This window comes from Hibiscus syriacus, unplaced genomic scaffold, assembly GCF_006381635.1.
Source record: "Hibiscus syriacus cultivar Baekdansim isolate YM2019G1 unplaced genomic scaffold, ASM638163v2 tig00113084_pilon, whole genome shotgun sequence".
Lineage (NCBI taxonomy): Eukaryota > Viridiplantae > Streptophyta > Magnoliopsida > Malvales > Malvaceae > Hibiscus > Hibiscus syriacus.
The window spans coordinates 30747-36817 of record NW_024063439.1 but is presented as its reverse complement, the minus strand read 5'-3'; the positions used below and the strand labels follow the sequence as shown (position 1 = coordinate 36817).

General features: G+C 34.3%; 2 pseudogenes; both read right to left on the bottom strand.

Moving 5' to 3' along the window:
- Nucleotides 1-1295: 1295 nt before the first annotated feature.
- On the bottom strand, nt 1296-3157 carry LOC120185239 (annotated as a pseudogene).
- Nucleotides 3158-3230: 73 nt separating this feature from the next.
- Nucleotides 3231-5218, bottom strand: LOC120185237 (annotated as a pseudogene).
- Between the last annotated feature and the right edge of the window lie 853 nt (nt 5219-6071).

Genomic DNA, 6071 nt, shown 5'->3' with positions numbered 1-6071 from the left:
TTCAAAGTTATATAAATGTGACATGTGTCACTAATGAAATTTTTTAACAATTGTTTCGGTCAATGTACTTTAAATGATAATGTTTGTAACATTAGACACCTAAATTGATTAAAAAAATAAACACCTAAATAAAAAACAATAGTTTGCAGAGTTTTTTTTATTAAACTTGTTTTATAATAAGACTTAAAATAAAAAATCTCTAAATTATATGCTTCTTACTTAAAATTTTTAATTATACTTTATAAAAAATAAATTACTATTTATACTTATTATAAGTTCTATTTTGAAGAAAAAAAACTATCCTCCAATGAAATGTTAACATGTCATACAAATTAGATATTTATTTGGCTTAATACAAAAATAAGTGGTCAAACTATATTTTTTTTCTCATTTAGGTTTCTATTTTTTTTGGTCAATTTAGGTGCCTAACATTTCGAATGTTATCATTTAGGTGTCTACACCGTAACGACCATTAAAAAAATATGTTAAAAATAAATTAATCAATCAACATTTGACATGTGGCTTGATTTTTTATTCTCTTTATTTAAAAAAATAAAATTCATAAATTTTATAAAAATCTCAACTTTTCCTATTTTCATAAAAAAACTCCAAAACCTTCAATTTTGGTGTCGACGCCACCACATGCAGCAACCATGTACTTACCTGCTGACCACTCGCCCACCGATTGAGATATATAGGTATTGGAATTTAAGGATTTAGGGTTAAGATTTAAGGATTTTAGTTTAGGGATTTTTAGGATTTTAGATTAACCACCAATGATAGGTAGGTAATAGGCGGCAGGCGGGACCAGAAGCGATGGTGGTCAACCAATGGGTGGGGTGGATGCTTTGGGATTAAGGGTTTTGGGATTTTTTTGAGATTTTAGAAATATTTTTGGAGATTTTTAAAAATAATAATAATTTTAGTTAAAAATATATATAAAAAAGTTATAAAGATGTCACATGTCACATTATAAATGGTTAACGAACTATTTTTAACGTCTGTCACGGTCCAAACACCTAAAGGATGACATTGAAAACGTTGGGCTATTACAGTTCAGACTATTACAGAGGGCTGGATGGCTTTGCTCATTGCTTATATTAGCTTTGGTCAGACTATTACAGTTCAGCTAAAATATTTCAGCAAAATCCTGAAATAATATCCTCTCTATTCATGCTTTCTCAAAGTATTTCAGTCACAAGTTCTTTAAACATACGTCACAGACCGTATATCATGATATGCTGATACGTCACAGGCTGAAGCTTCAATTGGAGTTTTAGTACTTTATATGTGGAGATTGTCATCTACTATCGCTTCTCCTCCTCAAGATCGTCTCCTATTGCCTGCCTTTCCAGCTTGATTGCCATGTCTCCACCGTTGCCAGTCAATGCTATACCCTCCTCATCAGTCCTTACCCATCCCCTCCATGTATGCATATCTGCAAGTCCATTAATGGCCAAAACTCAACTTAAAAAGTACAAAACAAACTTCTCATCGCATGTCGGCCAGCAAAATATACTTAATATTCGGTCAAATGAAGAACCAGGCTACTACCTCAAAGTCATCACATCAAGGGGTGTTCAATCATAATTTGCGGTGCAGCTAACTATTTAAAGATACTCGGTTGTTTACTGGAGTCTAAGGGAATGCAAAATGAAACTACATACCGGGAATATTTCTAGAGCATGTACCATAACTACTGATCTGTTTCTGGAACAGGAAAGACAAAAATCCTAAGAGAGAGAGAGACAAGTACCGAAATGAATTAATCATAATTAAGTAATAGAACCATGTGTTGTTTAAATATTACAATTTACACAAAAAGGAAATTACCTTCGCTGTTGAATTAATAAAAGTTAAAGACCTGCTGGTGTAAGCAACGTATTTTTCAGGTAAATTTAAGTGTCAACTATCAATTACTGAAATGCACAAACCGCAAATAGCAAATATCAATATGTACCTTGTTGGGTTACGTGAAGGAGCCCAGAGAACACAAATGACCACCAAGAGAGCGTATGCAAGCATATTCCAGAAAGCTGGGATGATCCATGCAATTTGCCAAAACTCACTAAGTGGTTTGTTCATATTGAAGTATAGCCGAGACAAGAGAATTCAGAGGAGTTTCAACAATTCTTTTCAGTTTGCCTTTTTCTTCTCAGCTCTTTTGGACGTTCATGCGTGAGCTGAGAAAAGTGAGGGAGAGGGTGATAAAAGTATGCACAGATATGATTGAAAGACAAAATTACACAATTATCAAACTTCATTAAGCTGCTGAGTGGCACACAGATTCATGAATCCATTGGCATGCCTGGGAACTCTGAAGCAGAAACCTCTAGTGCCACAATTAGCACACAAGAAAGCTCTTTTCACTTCCATGCGTCTAGACCATTATTTTTTGTTATATTTGGCACACATCTTGCAGGAAAGTCATTCCTGCATGGAGAAGTTGCCATCTTACCTTCGCATGGGATGCATAGGGGAATGAGCTGAGCCAAGAGTTGATGTAGATATTACAACTAGTTGTATCAACGATAGTAAACACCCCATTATAACCAGGTGCCTATTATTTTCATTTGCAGATGTGTTAGCAGAAGAGATTAAACTCGGTTGGTTAGTATTGGAAGATCTAGATTAAGTAGGATCAAAATGTAGATCATACTTCAATATAGGTAAGAATGAGAGTGATGGTGGAGTAATGGAGTTGGTAGAAAATCAAGAAATTCCTTAAACTGATTGCTTTTAGTAACTTGATTCAACAATCCAAGGAGTGATGTACAAATAACAGAATATACAATTTTAAGATGGTCGGTGGCAATGATTGAAAATAATTTGAGCAAAACGTGACTTATAAGGTTCAATCCGTACAGTGAATAGAGAAAGGGATTCTTTGGCACATAAAAGTTATTTGATTCAACTAGGTAGAATGAGAAGAGGTAGAGGCAGAATGGAGATTATATTGATTGAGCCACAAAGAAGGATTTCGATAGTTAATAGCATTAAAAAGAAATAGCCCTCAAATGTGCAATAATGGATATATTGAATAATATATCCTGTGCCAACTAGAAAGCAGTATTACCTCAAAGCCAATCCAAGCAATATAAAGCAACACAGACACAGCAAGTGCATTAGTAAACTTGCGGTATAACTCCAATTTTGCCAAGTTTCTCCGCATATACACCCAAGAAACAGTAGAAGAAATGGAAATAAGTAGATGTTTTAAAGGTTGTTGCAGTTTGGATAAATAATATAGCTAGTATGAATAGCTTAAAGTTTCAAAAGAAAATCAACTTATTTATACAGAGCCTATTACTGCCAGGAAATTTCTTGTAACTAAACACCCTACAAATACAGCAGCAAGGCTCAGTGAATTTGATTTCTAATAGAGCTTAACGTCACGTTGGCAGATACATACATTTCCTATTAATGTCTATCTGCTTATCCATCTATCACTATGCATCGATAAAAAGTAATAATAGTTGCAAGTAAAAAGGATCTTACCTGAAGTTTCTCCAAAGTTTTTGACAGGGATGAGAAAATCCATAGAATAAAACAAGCATCCAAAAAGGCAACAGGAAGCACCAAAAATAACTTTGCTTTCCCAGAAAAGTCATTAATGTTCCCCAAATGTTCTACTAGCTCAAGTGCCTCCGTCGCAACAAAATATATCAGACCAAGCAGAACTACTTATGTTAAGCCACCAAGGGTTGGCCTCACTACACCAAATCCCATGGAAACCACCAAAAGAAGAAGGCGGGATAATGTTTTCTTGACAGAGACAAATGTCACTGCCGACAATGTAATACCCATTGGTCTGGTACCAGTTGAATTGAAATTCGAATATTCAAAGTACCAGACATCCATTTCACACATTCCAAGAGCAATAACAAGGGTGATATGGTAGTGCAAATGAATGATATCCTTCCAAAACTGAACAAACCTTAGAAACCAGGCAAGGCCAAGCACAAGGTAAGCCAAAGACATAAAACCATAAAATGACATCAAAGGAGCCATCTTCCCAGGTAAATAACCATTGGGTTCTTCCACACATTCCAAGAGCAATAACAAGGGTGATATGGTAGTGCAAATGAATGATATCCTTCCAAAACTGAAAAAACCTTAGAAACCAGGCAAGGCCAAGCACAAGGTAAGCCAAAGACATAAAACCATAAAATGTCATCAAAGTAGCCATCTTCCCAGGTAAATAGCCATTTGGGTTTCTTCCACACAGTCCTTCCTTTAATAAGAGTACCCTTGAGTTGGGGATCACAAAACATAAAATAGAGGTAGTACATTCCAGTGCTGTTTATCTCAACCGTTTCGAAATCCATTTAGCTTCTTCATTGGTTTCTTGGAAAAAGGTCTTAATCCGTTTACGCCACCCGAAGTTGTCTGGGTTATTTTGGATGATAACCTCACCTAGCTTGCAGGACCCTTAGTCTGCAAGTTGTTTGTTGCAGCAAATTGCATCGGACTTTAAAGAAGCCCCTCCAATCTTTTCTCTATCTTTAACCTCGAGTATCATTGCTTCCACTAATCCCGTGTTCTGCTGCATTTCCTGCTGGCTTTTCGAAGACTCTTTCGGCCTAAAAAAGGTGATCGAATCAAAACTGAAAATGTACCAACGAGTATAGTAACATCAAAAACCCTTACTAAATTTCGAGACACATTTTTCTTCAGACAGTTAAAATTAAACATGACCAATCAATTTGTAAATTAAACACTAGTTAGGGTTTCGAACCGAAAGGAGCATAATCATACTACTACATCAAATGATGATTGATTCTCAATGTGAATCAAGGTCCAAAGCAAAAAAAACCAAAATTATAATACAAATAAAATAAAAGATTAAACGAAGGAACAGTAAAGATGATTCTAAAGCACCTGATGATGGACTTTCCCTTGAAAGATGGTTTGGTTACCGAAGAAGAATCAGTGGTGGGTTCATGGAGCTTAGAAGCAAAGAGACCTTCACTGTCTCCATGGAAAAACAAAACATTGCTTTGGGGCTAAAATCTTCCATTCTATACTTGTGAATGGAAGCATCAACATCTGGGAAGCAAAGAAACAAACCAACAAACACAATCACGGTAACCTTAATCATTCTTCCCCTTTCAAATTGCCTCAGCTGCATCATCTTTTTTGCAGCAGTGTGTTTTCAATCTTCGCTTTTGGTGGAGGTGTTGGGAATTCTGGAAATTGGTAAAGAAAGAGACAGAAAATGTCGCAACAGCAATATAGTAATGAGTCGCAGGGGAAGACAGCGACTTGGCATTTTTTTTGTTACCTTATTATTCATCGGCCCAAATCTAAGACTTGACTATGACATTTCTCAGTTGGGGAGAAGCCCACTCAACATCCCCATTGCTGGCCTTTCTCAATTTTTTTACTGTAAAAGAGAATAGTATTCTCGAATTTCAGATTCAACTATTATATATATAATAAAGTATATGTAGGTTATTTTAAATATATATCATTCTATATTCATTTTAAATTATTAAAAATATAAAAATAGGAAATTATCTAGATCAAAGATTATCAAACATCTGAAATGATTGAAATAAATATAGACAAAATGACATACATATGAGATGACCTAAAATATTATATCGAAATTTGAAAATTTTTAAATGTAAAATGAATAATCCCAATCTGTACACATCAAATTATATGAGATTACTAAGATTAAATTCTAATATACCTTTTCTTTGGAAGTTTTGAGTAGCGGTGAATGTTCGATCGAATCGAGTTATAAATTTTCGAGTTGATGAGTTAAATTTTATAACTTAAACTTGATTTGAAATATTTTCAAATCGAGTTGTTCTAGTTTCTATTTAAAAGTAATTATAAATATTTATATTATTATGATACTATTTAATTCTATTTTAAACGACTTGTACAAACAGAGTCGAGTGACTCGACTCAAACCTGAAACTAATTCACTAGTTACTAAAAGTTTTGAGATATTCGAGTTTTATTTTATAACTTGAATCGAATTTAAATTTTTTTCGAATCGAGTCGAATTTATGAAATCATAACTCAAAGTTAATTTCACTCAAATATCTTCAAATCGA